This window comes from Zalophus californianus, chromosome 8, assembly GCF_009762305.2.
Source record: "Zalophus californianus isolate mZalCal1 chromosome 8, mZalCal1.pri.v2, whole genome shotgun sequence".
Lineage (NCBI taxonomy): Eukaryota > Metazoa > Chordata > Mammalia > Carnivora > Otariidae > Zalophus > Zalophus californianus.
In genome coordinates this window covers 96,511,785-96,531,277 of record NC_045602.1, presented here as the reverse complement: position 1 = coordinate 96,531,277, position 19,493 = coordinate 96,511,785, and the positions used below count along the sequence as shown (strand labels likewise).

The window sequence follows — 19,493 nt, the reverse complement described above, 5'->3', positions numbered from 1 at the left end:
TTTAATTTTCTTGGGATTGGAGAACATGCTTAGTATTAATGTTAAATTTCTGAAGCTGATGACTGCACTGTGGTCCTATTCTTAGGGCCATAAATACACATTGAAGTACTTACTTAGGGGTGAATTTCCATGACATATGTAACTTACTCTCTAATGAGTAGTGTTCTTGATAATGGTTTAAGAAAAAACTGTGTGTGTGTGTCTATGTGTGTGTGTGTGTAGATCCCAAGCAAGAGAGAGAACGAGAGGGAGAAAGTGAGGGATGGGGGTGGGAACATATATGAATCATTTAGCAAATAAAAAATAAAATGAAAAGAAAGGATAAGCTAATAAGCTTCTCCCACCCCACTCCTCCAGGTGTGTATCCTTCCATACCTTTTCCATACCTTCTCCATACCACACACAAACTTATACTAATATGTATTCACTTAGATGGGATTTTGTTGTTTTATAAAAATGGGATCATTCTCTGTGCATTAATTATTGTGCAGCTTGATTTTCTCCCTTAACAATACATCATAGAGATTCCTGCCAGGTCAAAAGACCTAAGTTTAAACACAGCTACATAATATTCCACAGGTGTATGACTATCATAATTTCTTCGCCCGCCTCCCTAACGATGGATACTCCAGCAGTTACCAGTTTTTTGCCGCTACACACAAGGAAGCAAAAAGCATCCTTGTGCGTATAACCCACTATACAGGTGCCGAGGCTGTGACTCACTTCTGAAACTGGAATTAGAGTCGGCACCACAAGTTCTTCGTGATCTACTTACACTCAAAGCTGTTCAGCAGTGGGAGGAAGGCTGGTCTCCAGGGGCCATCTGCTCTCGTCCTGCTGCATGCAGTCCCAGCCTTTTCCAGAGGAGGGCCGGAATATCCGCGAGGAAGTGGGGCACAAAGAGACTGTTGCAACCTGTGTGCTGGCTCGTGGCAGGTGCCCCATATTGGCATGGCAGGTGAGTCCCACAAATTCACACATCCTTTCACAGCTAGTCCATGAGTGCCTGTGGATTATGTAACTGTAAAAAGTTTTGCCTAGACATTGTCCGCAGACCCCAGGCTTCTGTAGGTGGGGCCACATATGGTCCATGAGTGGTCTGTTGGATGTTCAGGTGGGGTCCACTTCTAGCACAGTTAGTTTGGCAGAGATTGTTGGTTTGGGACTCAAGGCCCCACACCGAGACTAACAGTTAACATTTACGGACTGTTGTGCTCGCTTCGGCAGCACATATACTAAAATTGGAACGATACAGAGAAGATTAGCATGGCCCCTGCGCAAGGATGACACGCAAATTCGTGAAGCGTTCCATATTTTTCGCTGTGAATTGTGCAAGACTGTTGAATCACAGATCTGTACTTCTGAAACAAATAATGCAACATATTTTAAGAAAAAAGAAAAAGAAGAAGATAACAGGAGAGGAAGAAAAGGGGAGTATGTCAGAGGGGGAGACGAACCATGAGAGATGATGGACTCTGAAAAACAAACTGAGGGTTCTAGAGGGGAGGGGGGTGGGGGGATGGGTTAGCCTGGTGATGGGTATTGAGGAGGGCACGTTCTGCATGGAGCACTGGGTGTTATGAACAAACAATGAATCATGGAACACTGCACCAAAAACTAATGATGTAATATATGGTGATTAACATAACAATAAAAAATTAAAAAAAAAAAAAAAAAAAAAAAAAAAAAAAAAATTTACGGACTGTTGCCTTGTGCCGGCCGCTGAACTAAACCTTTTTACACAGACCACTCCATTTTATTCTCCCTGCAACTCTGTGAGGTACCAGAGGCATAGAATCCTGTTACATCGCTTTCCTACTGCTGCAATAGTTCTGCATAAGGCCACCCCAGAACACAGCCACTTAACCACTTGTCGTTGGCTTGCGATTCTGTGAGTGAAGCATTCGGTTGGGCAGTCCTCCTGGTTTTGCTTGGGCTCCATCATGTGTCAGCCACGGGTCAGCTAGGAGGCTCGGCTTCTGGGAGTTGGCTGGCTGTGGGTGGCTGCAGCGATGGGGGGGGTTTGATCTGGGGGGCACCCCATCCTCCACCAGGCTAGCCTGGTCTTGTTTACATTGTGGGGGCAGGACTGAGAGGGAAGACAGGTGGGGAAGAAGAGGGGGGAAGACAAGGGGGTACCAAGGCTTGTTAGGTCTAGCTCAGAATTGGCACAACATCACTTTTGCCACATTCTGTTGTCCAAAGCAAGTCACAGATTGGAGGGGTGGGAAAACAGGCTCCATCTCTCCGTGGAAAGAGCTGCGAAATCACACTGTGAAGGGCATGGATACAAGGGGGAGTGGAGCCTCGTGGGCATTTTGGTAACCTACCTCACTGGCTTCTGCAGGTCAGAAGAGTGAGGAACCTAGAGGTGTCTTAAAAGCTCACGAAGCCAGCGAGTGGGGGATGTGAACCTAGGCAGTCAGACACCAGTGACCATGTAGTCAACCTCCCTCCCATCTCTCCAAGCCCGTGAGGGCTTCCTGACTGTGAAGACAGCCCTCAAGGATGTCATCCTCTCCAAAAACCCCCAACACAGCAGTCAACCTCAAGAAGAAGAAAATCGGGGCACCTGGGTGGCTCAGCTGTTAAGCGTCTACCTTCAGCTCAGGTCATGGTCCCAGGGTCCTGGGATCGAGCCCCATATCAGGCTCCTGCTCAGTGGGAAGCCTGCCTCTCCCTCTCTCTCTCCCCCTGCTTGTGTTCCCTCTCTCGCTGTGTTTCTCTCTGTCAAATAAATAAATAAAATCTTTTAAAAAAAAGAAAAAAGAAGAAAATCATCTCCAAAGACCCTTAGCTCCTCAAAGGAGAGACAGAAAGTTGGAGGTGACATGCCAGTGGGCTTGTGGATGGGTGACTCCATAGATGGTCAGGGGCCTCAGTGTGCATGTGATTGGATGGCTGGGTGGATGGGTTGTCGTCAAGTACACAATATGGTGGGCTCAGGACCATGCAACCTCATCTCTGCTTGGGTTCTACTAAAGCTGAGGGGCAGGAAATAAAGAAATCAGAGACTCCAGGTGGCCTTTCCTGGAAGCTCCAGCTGAGGGCCTGAGGTTTGAGGTCTACACTGGAATGAGATAGCCTTTGCAATCAAGGAGACATGAGCAACGTGGTCCTCTGAGCTGGAGACACTGAGTGCAGAGCCTGCTTTCCTTCGGAGGAGCAAGGGCCCGGCCAATTTTTGAAGGTATTCTTTCAATCCCAAGGCTTGGGATAATCATTTTCCAGGTCTTTTTTTTTTTTTTTTTTTTTTAAGATTTATTTATTTATTTATTTATTTATTTATTTATTTATTTTTGAGAGAGAGAGAGAGAGAGAGCGCGCGCACGTGAGTGAGCAGGGGGAGGGGCAGAGAAAGAGAGAAAAATATCTCTAGCAGACTCCCCACTGAGCATGAAGCCCAACTCGGGGCTCAACGCATGACCCTGAGATCATGATCTAAGCCAAAATCTAGAGCCAGCTGTTCAACAGACTGAGCCACCTTGGGACCCCTCCATTTTTCTTTTATTTTTATTTTTTTTAAGATTTTATTTATTTATTTGACACACAGAGAGAGATAGCGAGAGAGAGAGAGAGGGAGAGAGCACAAGCAGGGGGAGCGGCAGGCAGAGGGAGAAGCAGGCTTCCCGTGTGAGCAGGGAGCCCGATGCGGGGCTCGATCCCAGGACCCTGGGATCATGACCTGAGCCGAAGGCAGCGGTTTAACCAACTGAGCCACCCAGGCGCCCTCCATTTTTCTTTTAAATGTGTATGTTTTACTGAGTCAGCCTGACGATTTTTTTTTTTTAACCTAGGTATACCAGACACCTAGATGAAGAACACTGTGGAAAGTTACTTGTGCCTCTCCTACTTGGCATGGTCCAAGGTCACCTCTTTTCTCACCTTTGTTCCATAGATGAGTTTGGCTGGTTCCTGGCTGTCATAGAAATGGAATCATCCTGAATCCCATGCTTTCCTATGTTCATACTTGTTAATTTGCAGGGCTGGAGCTCCTTGAGGGTAGGACTAAGTCTTAATCACCACTGGCCCATTCCCTTCCCCCCTAGGCTAATGCCGAGCAAGGTGCACAGTGGACGTTCCTTCCGTGAAGGCCAACCTGCCTCTCCACAGCGCATGCTGAAGGGTAAGAACACAGGCTGCCTGCATTCAAATCCTGACATTCACTTACCACTGTGTGACCTTGGACAGTTACCTAACCTCTCTGTATCCAACCAGGGAGACCAATAGCACTTGCCTCATAGGGTTATGGTGATAATTAAGTGCATCAATATTTATAAAGCTCTTCCAAATGTCTGGAACATAATGAGGCTATTTCAGTGTTTGTTAAATGAAAACATGAAAATAAGTCTAAAGGCAAGGCTCTGCTTCTTTTTTCACCACCGTCTCCTGAGTCACAAGTCACCAAACTACGCCTTTGCACCACAGGATTTTGTAAATAAAGTTTTATTGGCATACAGCCACACCCATTGGTTTGCATATTGTTTATGGCTCCTTTCACACCTACAGTGACAGAGTCGAGGGGTTGCAGCAGAGACAATATGGCCCACAAAGCCTAAAACATTTACTATCTCGCCTTTTCCAGAAGAAGTTTACCAGTCCTTGCTCTAGGTTTTCTAAATCCTCCACCAACAAGGCCATGCTTTAATGCAAACAAACTGCTTTGACGTTGGGGGTGGGGAATGGTTTCTGAGGATGTGGTGGTGGCACTTTTAAATGCCCTCAGTATTCTCTCTGTGTGAAAGCCCCTTGACTTCCAAGGTTTTCCTTGGCTTTCATCCTGGTCTTCAAGAGCTGAGCCTCTGGGGGCCTTTCATTTGGGGAGGTGGGGTGGGTTTGAACTTGTAATCTCTCAGAGTAGGAACAGGGGCTGAGAGAGCAGACACGTCCTCTGGGAATGAAAGGCCCACACAGAGAGACAGCTGGCTCCCTCCCCGCCACAAGGGGCACAGTCACAAAACAGTCCTGTTTGAAGTAAGTTATTAAGTGTTGGCCTCAGGGCTGAGCTCTGGCAAGCTTGCCATTTCTTCTAGCGCTTTCCACCAAGCGTGCATTGGCAATTACTCAGGAAGGCGCCAGAGAGGAGATAATGAGATGCAATTTATTATATAAATCTGGGGCTGGTGTTAGCAGGCCGGCAGGGTTTACCGGGGCATTGCCCAGAGCCTTGCAGAGAGTCACTGTGATGTTATTCCTGGCAACACATCCACCCACATGTGGTTCATAAGATCACTTAACAGACCGCTGCCTTCACACACTCATGAATGAATTTGCCCTGTTTCCTGGGTCCTATTGCCAACTGAAAAACAAAACAAAACAAAATGGCAAGAAGGCAAAACTTACTTGATGGGAGCACGCAAGGGGAAAAGGATAGAAGACCTTAGTGTTTCCGTAGGAAAAATCCAGTCAAATATCATATCAGGAGCATCTATCACAACAATCTTTCTGGAAAGCAAATTGGCAAAATGCATCAGGAACTTTGAAATAGCCATGGCCTTTGACCAGGTCTGCCCAATTATACTAATGAACAGACCCCTCTATTTGTTAGCTATCACCACAATTCTGCTGTGTAACAAACCACTCTCAAACTCAGTGATTTACAGTGATAAACAGTTTTCTGTGTGTCAAAAACTGTGAAGGATCAGAGGTTTTATCCTATGCCCAAGGTAATAAGTTAGCCTTGGACTGGCCCCACAGGCAGTGATGAGGCAGGATGGAGGCAGTGTAGTCAGGAATCAGAGGTGTCACAGAAGGATTTTGATTAGCTCAACTTCATATTAAATCTAATACATCTTCACTTCAAATGCTGGTTGCTGGAAGACTAAAGGAAGCAGTCTAGAACACAAGAGACATAACTTGTAGTACGTTTCTGCCACTGGGTCTCAGGGGTGATGGTGGGGTGGTCATGGGACCACCAGTCCCCTCCTTGCAAAGTGGAAATAATACTTACCCTATTCCTTGCTCCCTGGGAAGACATGAGGATGACACGGATCAAGCAAGGACTCGGGGTTGCTCAGAAGATGCCAGTCAAGGCTCTGTGTCCCCCTCACTCCAGGGCAACGCCTTGGAACAAGGCACTTTAATCAGTATACTCCCAGGAGGGGTGAAAGGGAACCAGGAAGTAATGGAATCTACAAGAATGTCACCCATGAGAAGGACTTGGTTTCGTTGGTTTGTATTATCCACCCTACCTAGAACTGTGCCTCGTGTATAGTGTGCTCAAAAACAATTGTTGAGTCAGTGAAAAATTTCCAATACTTATCCCCAACATGCAAATGAGGAAATGAAGACACAGAACTTATCTTCCTCTCTCTCCCTCTCCTGAGCCCACCTCCTCAGTCTATCCTGTGCACCTGATTCCCTGGCTCAGGCTCTGCTCTAAGCAACCCAACAGAAGACAGCATTTACCCCATTGATAGTTTTCAAGGAGCTTCCATGTGCATTTCTCCATCTGATATGTCCAACCTTCCTGTGAGGGTCCATTGATCCATCCTGATCTTAAACACTCACAGTACCTTGCCAGGGGCATAGTCAGGATTCAGTAAATGTTAATTGCCCTCCCTTTTTTGTGTGGGGGTCTTTTTTCCCATGCTTACCCAGTCACCAAGTTGCATTAACTAATCTTTGCATATTCTGACTTTTTGTTCAATGAAACTAAAGCTGCAAATATCAATCAATTAATGTTTGTTAGACACTTATGGGCTTTCTGCCAATTCCTCATCTACCATATAAGAGGGCAAATCAAGGGAGACATAGCCACAAAGTTTGATTTATTTTATATAAGTCAACGAGGTCAAAGAAATACCAGCAAACATTTTTGCTACTCATTTCCAAAACCAGACATATCACGGACATGCCATCTGATTTTGGAGAGCACTAATAAACCCCCCAAAATATAGTGCCAATAAGCTAGATGATAATTGCTGTTCTTGCTGAATTTTTCTTGCCTACAAGCTGGCTTCTCTAAGCTGGTTCTCTAAACTCAATTTTTTATCTTAAGCTATGTAATTTCTCCTTTATATGGGTCATATGGAGGTATTTCTATACAGTAACAACTCACAAATTACTGTTTCAGTCAACTCCCAAATGAATAACTTTGAAGACTTCACTTCCCCGGTTTGAGACTTGAATATAATCCAGCCTGATGCTAACTTCATAAACATTGTCATGGATGGTAAAGAAAACATGCTATTTCAAAAATCAGAGTTCACAACCCTAAGTTTGAGGCTCACTGGCTTGAGCAATTGCTTAGAAAATCTGAGATTCTAAATGGCAATTTGAATAAAATATATGATTAAAACAAAAGAGTGTAAGAAAAAAGAAACCAAGGAGCAAAAACCAGACAAGACAAATAAAGAACAAGTAGCAAAATGGTAGACTAAAATGCAGCTATATTAATAATTCCATTAAATATAAATGAACCAAATACTTCAATCAAAAGGCAGAGATTATCAAACTAAATATAAAAGCAAGACCTAGCTATATCCTGTCTGTGTGTGTCTGTGTTCAAATTTCCCCTTTTAATAAGAACATCAGTGACCTTATCTTAACTTGATTAAATCTGTCAAGACTGTATTTCCAAACAAGGTCACTGTGGTACTGGATGTAACACATCACTTTTACAGTAGGGACACAATGAAATTCATAACAGCTGTTTACACTTCCAATGCTTTCAGTACATTTTTAAATTAAGATTTTATTTATTTATTTAGAGAAAGGGAGAGCATGCACAGGGGGAGGGACAGAGAGAGAAGGAGAGAGAGAATTTCAAGCAGGCTCCATGCTGAGTGAAGAGCCCAATGCAGGGCTCCATCCTATGATCCTGAGATCATGACCTGAGCCGAAATCAAGAGTTAGACGCTTAACCAACTGAGCCACCCAGGTGCCCTGGTTTCAGTACATTTTTCTCATCTAGCTTCCAGTTTCCCAGGAATGAAGACATACAAAATTATAGAGATATAAAGAAATACAAGAGTTCTCTTACACTCCTTTCATATTCTTTAAAAAAAAAAATGAAACAATACTTCCTTTGTAGCAAGCTCTGTCATTGACTGGGAAAATAAGATCTATCCCAAAGCTCCAGGTTCGAGTCCATAGTAAGCTTGGCATGATCCTAGATCCTATTCTTGCTATGCAGCTTCCTATCAGCTAACAGAAACAAACAAACAAACAAAAATAGTTTCAAGGACCCAGAAAGTGAGTAGTATCTTTGCATCACCTGGGGGAGGGTTCTCAAACCTCAGTCTTCAAGTTTTTTCATTTCTTTGCTTTTTGTTGTTCTGCAGGCTCCCATGGGAAGTGTGCCTGGCAGTGCCCTGTCTTAAGCTTCTGACAAGTTTACCATGCATGGGGGCAGAACTGCAGGCTGAGGAGCCTAAGGACTGAGACTAAACCAATCTCTATCTTCTTCACCCCTGCCTGCAAAATAAGAAAATCTCTGCACTGACAGGTGGCAGGTCCTGGCTGAGGGTGATGCTTCTTGGATCATATATGTTTTTCTTGGTTGAATGCCAGAGCTAAAATACCCAAGAAACACTTGCAGAGAAAAATCCCTATGTTTGCTTGCTTTGCTTTCTTGTTCTTTCTAGACAAGATTTGAATAGTGTCAGGGTTGAGATAGCAAATCCAACAACAATAACAACCAGGAAAATGAGTTGGTGAGGCCCATTGGCTGGGCCTGCAGGCTGGGAGGCCCTCCAGAGGTGGTGACTTTCTGATTCTCCTGTGCATCCTTCCTGAGCCCTGCCTTCTTTTTCCTTACTGTTCCCAGCCTGGTTTCCACAACGAAGGCCCAGAATTGAGGGCTGTTCTGAGCTTAAGACCCGAAATGAGCAGAAATGTAATTCAACTGTTTTCTCCATATTCTAAAGAAAGAGAAACATAAATTCGGACTCGTGGATAATTATTCTGAGGCAAAGAAAGAAAGATGCTGGTGTGGACTATGCATCCTCAGAGCTGTTACGCTATGACCCATGGTGTGTCACACACTGATCTAGATGTTCCTTAAATGGCCAAACAATAAAATAAAACCACAATATCTAAACTAATTACAGAGTTTCTAAATGGTGGTGATATTGAGGTCTGGTATATTATTTTAGTTCTCTCATGCAGATATAAATAATTATGTTTTGTTTTATTCATGATTAATTAGACAGCAGTACTATTTGTGTTTCTATCCCAGGACTGGGTCAGGGAAAACCAAGATGAGCCTGAAGCATCATGGGGGCCATTAGGTAAAGAAAAATTTAGAGAGGATGGGGACATGTCAAAAGGCACAGGAACCAACCTCAAAGAGCTCCTAATGGCCAATAAGAACAAAATAAATAACAGTAAACATCCATGGGTACATATTGATATAAGTAACTGAGTTTTAAAAATCAGTAAATAATTGGGACACCTGGGTGGCTCAGTCGGTTAAGCATCTGCCTTCGGCTCAGGTCATGATCTCAGGGTCCTGGGATTGAGGCCCACATCAGGCTCCCTGCTCAACAGGAAGCCTGCTTATCCCTCTCCCTCTGCCTGCCACTACCCTTGCTTGTTCTCTCTCTCTCTCTCTCTCTCTGACAAATAAAGAAATAAAATCTTTTTTAAAAATCAGTAAATAAGTAAATAAGGGAGAAAGAACAGCTCTTTCTTACAGAAGAATTCTAATTAATAAATGTAGAAGGCACAAGGAAAACAGAAAACCACCTTGAAGTCACCATCCTGACAACTGTCTGATGGATCAGTGAATGCTAAAAGCAGTCAGCAAACTCTGAGAAGAAACAGGGTATTTGCAGTCTTGAATATCTCTGCGAAGATGTTCATTAATTACAAAGAGAAAAACAGTAATTTTATAGTGGACAAATCCAGCAGATGCCACCTTATCCAAGACATCAAAAGGAACAGTAAGTTCCTTAGTAGTAAGAGCATATGTCAGCATGATGCCCCCCAAGGGAAAACACCAGGCTGGGCACGATGTCACCAGGGTGTGCCTGCCAAAAATGCATCACCTACATCTGATCCTGAGACAAACCCAAATTGAGGAATATGTTACTAAATAACTGATCAGTACTTCTCAATAATGTCAGAGTCATGGAAGACAAGGAGAAATTGAAGAACTGTCTCAGATTGGAGGAGTTGAGGATATGGGACACGTAAATGCAAAGGTGGAGGAAAAGGCTCAAGTTCAAATAAAGTCCACAGATTGGCTAATGGTATTGTACCAATATCAGTTTCTTAAATTTGATAGAGTTATGCAAGGTGTTAACATTAGGGGAAGCTGGGAGAATGTAAATGGGAACTCTGTTATTTTTGCAACTTTTCTCTAAATCTAAAAATTTTTTATAAAAGGAAAGAATAAGGGTCACCTGAGTGTCTTAGCTGGTTGAGTGTCTGACTCTTGGTGTCAGCTCAGGTCATGATCTCAGGTTTGTGAGATCAAGCCCCCATCCCGGCTCCACACTCATCAGGAAGTCTGCTTGAGATTCTCTCTCCCTCTCCCTCTATCTCTTCCCTCACTCTCATGAGCGCACACTCTCTCCCTAAAATAAATAAATAAATAAATCTTTTTAAAAAATCTTCTATAAAAAGGACAGAATACATTTGGAAGCAGGTCTCTTTTAGGTTCCATAGAAAAAGTTTACCTTTAAGGTTCAGAATGGTCTGGTTTCATAAGGCACCTATGGACTTACGGTATGTAGAGAGAAGCAGACTTGCGTGTCTATGGAGAAAGAACAAAAACCAACTGTTAAGGTAACTGACACTTTCCTTCTTGCTTTGCTCCTTGCTGACTTAGTATTAACAGGTTGTTTTGGTTTCCCAGGTTTGTACAAATGAACCCTTAGCTCATATTACAAATGATTGCAATTCCTTGCATGGGGTAATGTAGCTCATACTATACTTTGTTCTAAAGTTTTAAATCTGTCTACCCAAATCTTGACAATGACATTTGGTTCTAGATTGGGACATTAAGATCAAGCAATCTGAATGAGTAAAGCCAAAAGCTCATTCTTAATTTTTAGAATAAGGGTATTTTCAAGGTTGTAAAGAGTTTATAAATAACACTGTTCACAAGCAAATATTGATCTGTTGACAATCGTAAGAAACTGAATGTACTGTTTTGAAATATTTAAGGAATTTCGTTAGGTTTAGATAAACTGTAACACTTTTCCAGGCTATTTAATCAAGTTACTCACAATGTACACACTCCTGAGAAGACCCCATTATAGTGACATTGTTTATTTCCAAATTTTTCTGCATTCAACTTAAAAAGTGTTTCTTCTGAAGAAACTGAACTTTTCTGTCAAATGCGCTTGATCAAGTAGGAGAATTGGGTTCATAAAATGGATTCATTGCAAACTTTATGTATAAATCATAGACATCAGTACAGAAGTTTTTTATTCCATTTTCTTGCCTTACATCACAAAGCATAATAAATCTCATATGACCTGCAGTAAAATGCTGAAACAGACCACTCATTGAACTTGTTCACAGGTTTCAAGTCCATGTTGCTGGACAATCACATACTCTCATCTACGAGGTCGAGAGCAGCATGAGTTATGAACTGGTTCAGATGATGATGATGATCATCTTTGGAGTCTGCTTTTCCAGCTGGCAAAAATTCCATTTCAAAAACTGGATTATCATGGTGGCCAACAATTACAAGGTAGAAGCCTCCAGACATTGTCTTCAAAATACAATTCCTGCAGGGAGAAGCCAACAACGGAAACAGCCAGTCACTGCCCCCATCCCTTGCTTTTTAAAATGTATGCATTGGGACTTTTCCACACAATCAATATTTAGACATATCTCATCTTACCTTGGATAGCTTTTCATTGTGTGGATATTCTAGGCCAGAGATCAAACCCTGCCTGTTTTCATACCTGAGCTGAGGATAGTTTTAAAGTAATACCTGCATAATAACCTCTATTCTGCCTTTTGACCCATAAAGCCTAAAATACCATCTGACCCTCTAAGAAAAGCTTGTCAATCCTCATTCTAAAATTCTACGGTTGGCCAGCAGCCATATGAACCGTTTCCAATCCAATGCTATTATAAACAATGTTTCTGTAACATCTTCATTTAGCAGGTTTTGCCCTCAGGGTATGTCTGTAGGGTAAACCACTAGTCAAGAAAGAACTGCTGGATCAAGAGGTAGATGCATTTTTATTTTTGACAAATAATGCAAAATGGCCTTGGAAAGAAATCACAGCCATTGACTTCTCATCAGCTGTGCCTCTTCCCTACCTGCCTCCAATGTGAATTACTGATCTTTCTAAATTTTGCTGTCCCATTGTTGGAATTTCCATTCCTTTCATTGTAAGTTAGGTTGAATACCTTTTCTTTTCTCTTTTTTTTTTTAAGATTTTATTTATTTGAGAGAGACAGAAAGTGAGAGACTGAGCACAAGCTGGTGGGGAGGGGCAGAGGAAGAGGGAGAGGGAGAAGCAGACTCCCTGGTGAGCAGGAAGCCCAACAAGGGGCTCGATCCCAGGACCTTGGCATCATGACCTGAGTTGAAACCAGATGCTTAACTGGCTGAGCACCTTTTCATTTATAAACTGCATGTTCTTGTCTTTTGCTCATTTTTTTTCAGGTGGTTGGATTATTGATATTTACCATCTCTTCTTGTTTTTAAATAACAGTTCTTTGTATATTAAGGCAACCAGGTTTTTGTTGTATGAGAAGCAAACGTTTTTTTTTTTTAATTTTTCATTTTCAAAAACTTTTTAAATAAATATTTTTCCTTAAATAGACTTTATATGTACATAAGTATAGCAGCCTTTTCCTTTATGTCTTACTTAGGAAGATCTTCCATATTTAGAGATGATCAAAAACAACCCTCGACTTTTCTTCTGGTACTTTTATGTTTTTAAAAGTACTTCAATCCATCTGGAATTGACTTTGGTGTAAGGAGTAAGGTATGGCTCCAGCTGACACTCAGCTGTCCTGAAGCCACTTATTGAATAATCCATCTTTTTCCCACTGCTTTGAAATGCCACCTTTCCATATGTATTTGGGTCTATTTTGGAGTTCTCTGATTTGTTCCATTGGTCTATCTGTACATTCATATGCTCTTTCAAGCTTCTTCTTCTTTTTTTTTTTTTTAGATTTTATTTATTTACTTGAGAGAGAGTGAGAGAGAGAGAGCACAAATGGGGAGTAGGAGCAGAGGGAAAGGGAGAAGCAGACACCTCTCTGAGCAGAGAGCCCAATGCAGGGCTCGATCCCAGGACCCTGGGATCATGACCTGTGCCTAAGGCAGATGCCTAACTGACTGAGCCATCCAGGCGCCCCTCAAGCTTCTTTATTAAGTATAGTTTTATTTATTTTAAGATTTTATTTATTTATTGGACACAGAGAGAGAGAGAGAGAGATCACAAGTAGGCAAACAGGCAGGCAGAGGGGGAGGGAGAAGCAGGGAGCCTGATGTGGGGCTCGATCCCAGGACGCTGGAATCATGACCTGAGCCAAAGGCAGACACTTAACCGACTGAGCCACTCGGGTGCCCCTAAGTATAGTTTTATAATGCCTTTTATTATTTGGAAGGGATAGTTTCCCCTGGTAGCCTTCTTTTGTAGAATTTTCTTGGCTATACTTGCATATTTTACTTTTCTTATGAACTTTAGAATCAGCTTGTCTAATTTAAAAGTAGATGTTTCCATTGAGATTGCATTAAGTTTTTAGATAAATTCAGAGAGAAAAAATACAATACGATTTTTTCCTATCTGAAAACAGGGTGTGTCTCACCAGTTGTCCAATTAAAAAGATTCTTTGCTAAAGTTTTAAAGTTTGGGTTTATTTAGATTCATTTTAATCGACTTTATTTCCCAGGTATTCTGACTTCAGTGGGTATTGTAAGTGGAATTTTTCTTCTATTGTATTTTTTAACCAGGTCTTTTGTATATCAAAAAGCAATTGCTTTCTGTATATTAAATGTGTAAGTGGCCACATTACTGAACTTTCTTATTATTTATTTTTCAGTTGATTCTCCTGGGTCCCCAGATATGCAGTCACATCGCCTGCAAGTACTGATAATTCTACTTTCTCGTGTAAGTGAATCACATTTACTTTTCCTCCAGGATTCATTGCAGATCCATGCAAGGAGCACCTGGTTCTCTCCTGGAAATCTGTGTCTACAGCTCCAATGGGTTCTGCTTTCTATTCTGGGTCCCAATGGCTGATTCCCCACCAGCATAAAACTTAACAGAAAATTGTTTTAAGCAGAGGAAAGACAGGATTGTATCTGGAGTTAAGATCGTGGATGCACTCTGCCAGATCGTAGAGTGAACAACCCGTCTAAGGGAAGGAGATGGGTTAGCTGACCAGCCCAACCCTCGCGGTGAGAGCACCCAGCTATCACCCAGCAGCCCCCGGGTGTGATTAAGGAAGGAAAGTTGGCTGACACTTAATGAGCATTTACTAGATGCCCGATATGGGCACTTGAAGCCCAGTCGTCTAGCATCTTTGCACAGCATTCACAGATGAAGGAGTAAGGTGCCCCAGTCTCCCAGGCAGGTGGTGGCTGTGCTGATGCTGGGACATGGCTGCTGAATCCCTGTGGAGTGCTGGAGGGCCCGAGAAGGAGTCCTGGAGAGCTGAGGCTTTGGGAGGCTGCCACTTGGCCAAAGAGCCAGTGGCAGCTGGGGAGGAGATCTGGAGCCAGGGAGGAACATTTCCACTCTGGGCAGGCCCAGTGGAAGTCCAACAGGCAGATGACTCTGCAGGTCCAGGCCAGGGATTTGGGAAGAGTCCTATTTCCCAGACACATTGAGACTTAAGTCCTGCCTCACAACCCCCATGCAGCAGTGGGGTCTCTGCTGGGTCCTGAGACATCCTTTCTGGAGCCCTGATAATGGCTAACCTAAGGATCCCATGTCATCATTCCTCCATCTGGTATGAGCCCAGCTTCTCCACTACCAGCCATTTCCCCTGCGACATGCCCTGGGCGCCGGTCCCTCCGCCACACTGACCTTCCTCCCTGCCCCCACCCGACCACTCCGCTACTCACCAGCTGGGACACGTTGGTCAAGTTATTTAAAACCTCTCTGGGCCTCAGTCACCTCATCTGTCAAATGGGTATGCTAACTGCCTCCCTCAAAGGGTTGTTATGAGGATTAAATGAAGTATAATTAACATATGAGTAAGTGCTATTTAAGGGTTTAAGTACATTACCACGAGGAGAGAATTTTGTATGGGACGTATTCTGAGTTTTAAGGAAGAAGGTCAGTTTTATTTGAGGATGAGATTGGGTCAAAAACCAGATGATTCTTGGGGTGCTCCCATGTCCTCACCTCCTCGTTGTGCACCAGTTAGACCCAGAGTTTACCCCTCCTTGACAGTCGCTGTGCTATGGGGAAGCAGGCCATGTGATGATTCTCATTTTGTCAGCTTCTTCGCCCACTAACAGCCATCAGGTCTTTGGCAGTCATTCTGTTTTTAATGTTATATATGTTTAGCAGTGAAAAAACCCTTTTTATGACATAAACACATAGAAATGCGAGTGTACAATATACAATGACACACTGTGTGGATAGCACCAGATCAAGAAACAGAACACGAGCAGCCCTCCTGGTCACTCCCCCCAGTCACTCCCCAACTGCAAGGTAACCGCCATGTGAGTGGACACCTGACCCCGCGGTTGTGTCGTCACGCTTCCCGGGAACGGAACCCCGCCGCGTGCCCTCTGCCAGCTTCAGCCTTTTACACTCCCCGTGACGTGTGTGAGATCCACTCACGCCGTGGGGTGTAGCAGGAGTATGTTCCTTCTCGTTGTGTGCATGTTTCTTTCAAGTATCTTGATTGCTGTAAAAGATTCTGTTGTGTCCATAAACCACAGTTTGTCCATCCTCCTGTTGGTGGACGTTGGAGCTGTTTCCAGGTGGAGGATGGTACAAGCAGAACTGCCGAGAACATTCTTGCCCGTGACTTTGGGTGGCTCTGGGCACTCATCTGTCTTGAGTGTACAGATATACAGGTGGACTTGCTGGTTCAGAGGGTGATTGGCTTGGAAACTGTGTCAGGCAGGTCTCCTGGGTGCTTACACCAACTCACTCCTGCCCAGAGTTAGTGAGCTTGAAGAGCTGAAAGCTTTTTTTTAAATGATGAAATAATTCCTATATTTGAATAATTCGAATGAGGTCTGGTAGGGCTTGTAAGTGATCCCAGTTGTCTTCATTTTCAACAGATTGTAAAATGCTGCTCAGGCAATATAATTTGCTTCCCATTTACTGATAGTAAAAGAGAGAAGGTAATTTACTCATCTAAATGCCCAGAGAATGATGGAAACAAGCATTCTTTTTTGGGGGGATGGAAGGGGGAAACAAGCATTCTTGAATCTCTCCCCACTGTATTAGACTGTTAATTAATGAACAGAGTGCTAGTCAGAATCTGCGGCTCTGAGGCCAGCCTCCCGAGTGTGGGTGCCGGCGGCCCCATCAGCTAGCCGGGCATCCCAGGACAAGGGAATGGACCCCTTGCGTCTGTGTCCTCATTTGTAAGATGGGTGTCCAGAAGTACCTGCGTCATAAGGTGGTTGTGGGATTGAATGAGATCTACGTGGAATGCTCAAAACAGGGCATGGCGTATCATACATGCTCAATTAAACGCGAGCTATTGTTTTGATAGCCTCAAAAGAGTAGCGATCGTTGAAAATAGGATTCTGGACAAAACTTATTAAGACAAACAATGCTGTTAGCTGCTTTTCCTTATTACCACACAGACCTCTTCCAGCCAGAGCCGGGTTAGTCAGAAATACCACCCGAGAGAGTAAACACAGTAAGAAGCGGTAAGAAGCCAAGGTTGTTTCAGAGTCTCGCACCAAGGCTCAAGTTCAAGACCAGTAGCACATTCGCTCATTCTCCCTGGCAGAGTGGGGCGGGCCCCAAGTCTGGTGAGCCATGTGTGCAGCCTGCTGCTGGTTGGGGGAGGGAGAAGGAGGGTGGCTGTTACAGGCCCCAGCCACCGGCATGTGGAGTGACTGGCGGCCCTAACAGCAGAGGTAGGACAGAAGAAGGTGTACAAGCCCTCAGGCACTCCCATGCACTTGAGCCCTGAAAGGGCTCCTGTCACAGCAGAGAACAAACAGTAACTGCTCTTTTATGTGATAATCTCAAAGCATCAAAAAAAAAAAAAGACAAATAACTCTCTCTGCTCTCTGTCTATAACGTGAGCAATAAAAATTTTTTTTTTCTGATAAAGAGAATTCAGAGTTCTTCAACACATCAATTGCAAAGAAAAAAAGAGATGGAGGGCAAATCTTTAGATTGGGACACAAAAAATCGTATCACAATTGTAATGTGAGCTCCTTATTTGAATCTTGATTTAAAAAAAAAATCAGCAGTCCTGAATTTACTAAATAAACTTGCCCCCCTACCTCAAAAAAAAAAAAAAACTGCTTAAAGTCTGAATTTGTGATACAACCGAAAATGTAAACACAACCGGATATATGATGATATTGAGAAATTATGATTAATTATTACATGTAATAACAGTAGGGCAATTATGTTTAAAAAGAACTTTCTCTTTTAGAGACTGATGCAGAAATATCTAGAAGTGAAGTGATATCATGTCTGGGATTTGCTTCAGAATTGGTGCGGGCCCAGGGTCCTTGGGTAGGGTGATAGGGTGTATTGGGCAGACACCACCACTGGTAGAGGTTGAGGCGAGGTTGATGGATAGTGTTCAACTCTGAACTGTTTGTGTGCCTTCAAAATTCATAATAAAGGTTTTTCTAAGCTGCTCTGGGGGGAGTGAAACATAAGGAAATGTATATTTTAGAAAATTTTCCATCAAAACTGCTAAAATAAAAATTGGCACTTGAAGAAGCAAAAGAAAGGGGGGGCAGGAAAACGATAACGTATTTTACAAAGATGTTAATCCAATATATGAAGACTGCGTGCTGTGTGGAGCAGTAGAGGGGAAAGTCGTGAGTGATCTAAAGTTGGCTACGTAGAAGAGCTCCTGAATGGGCTTATTCATCCATCTGAAATTTGCTGATGACCCACTGTGGGTAGACAGTCGGGCCCCGGGCCCGGGGGAGGGCACCCTGAGCACCTGCCTCTGCCACACCCCTGTGGCCACGCTGCTGACCCTCACCAGGTCCCAGAGCAGCACTCCCTGCACTGTGTTCCATAAGGGCATGGGGGATGGATTTGCTTCTGGAATGGTGCTCTGAGCAGGCGGGGTGAGCAAAGGGCAATTCTTTTATAGAAGCACAGTCTGAATTCAGTATGACCTCAAGGGCCTTCTAGGAGTTAATATTGTATGGACTAGCGCTTGGCCTGTAGGAGGTGCTTCGTGTAGATACTCAGCAAACGTACTTATTGTTACTACAATAATAATGCAGCTTGAGGCTTATTCTGATACGCCTGGCCCCTTAAGTATGTCTGGGGCCATCCTACATTTGCAAAATGGTGAGATTTCTGCCGTAAGTAGCTTGAGCAATTTTTTTTGCTTAAACCATAATTGATAAAGGCTGCACCTAATCAACTTAGCTAGGAACTCGGAATTCCAAAATGGCCAGACAGACCCTTAATAGTGTTTATAGTTCGTGTCCAAGGTCACATGCCATTGTGACACAAACCTCCATTTTCCTCCCCTGTGAAATGGGCACACCTCCTCAGGGTGGCAGGAAGGAGAAGCCATTCCTATTAAGGTGGAAAAGCCTTGCATAATGGTCTGACTGGGAAGTCCCAGGGAGGGGAGCCCCAGATAATTCCTCTCCTTGCTGGGTTTGCCCGACACACTTCTGCCTTCCTTACCGTGAGATGCTGGGTGATTCACCGGGTTCAGTCTGGGAGCCAGCACTGAGGGTCCTGCCCATCTTCCCAGACACGCAAGGATCCCTGACTTCTTGCTCTGCATCTTGGTGTCCTCAGCTGGGTTCTGGGTACTGGCTGCCGGCCGTGGGAGAGTAGAGGACCCAGGGGCTCCTTCCTGGGAGGCATAGTCAGGGCATTAGTCACCTAGCAAAGCTCTCACACATTGGTTTAGTGGATGTAGCAACAGACAGATTCCACGCCGGCAACTTATTTGGTATTCCAGGCTTTGTCAGCTCAAGAAAGTCTCATCAATCCATTGCCATTTACTCAAAAGTACGGGGCCCATAAAAGCATAATGCCAGGAACGTGGGCTGCGTGCTTGGCTCCGCCGCACTCAGACTGTTCTTTATTTTAAAAAGCCCTCTGGCAGCTTCTCCCCAAATCATTCGGGCTTAGGACGTCACTCCCTGGTCACACCTAGATTCTTGACTGATTTGAGTTTTATGGGGAAAGTTTCCTCTGTATTATTTGTTTGGCAAATAACTGTTTGGCTCCAGTTTGGAGATGATTACAAGAAGCCTATGGAGAAGTGAAGGCCCAAGTCACATGTGCTCCCCAAAGCTGCCCCAGTAGTTTTCCAGAGGGGCCTGGCAGGTGGCACGTGAGGCTGGTTTGGGGTGAATCATTCACCTAAAGATCTGGACACATCGACAAGTTGAGGGCGATGCTGAACACCCCCACAGGGATCCC

At 43.8% G+C, this 19,493-nt stretch overlaps 1 non-coding gene and 1 pseudogene across 1 annotated transcript; one reads left to right on the top strand and one right to left on the bottom strand.

Moving 5' to 3' along the window:
• Positions 1-1,211: 1,211 nt before the first annotated feature.
• On the top strand, positions 1,212-1,318 carry LOC118357308. The gene has a single exon (XR_004820270.1). It is a non-coding gene; the product is annotated as a U6 spliceosomal RNA (small nuclear RNA).
• A 9,923-nt stretch (positions 1,319-11,241) lies between these two features.
• On the bottom strand, positions 11,242-18,976 carry LOC113938061 (annotated as a pseudogene).
• Positions 18,977-19,493: the final 517 nt, after the last annotated feature.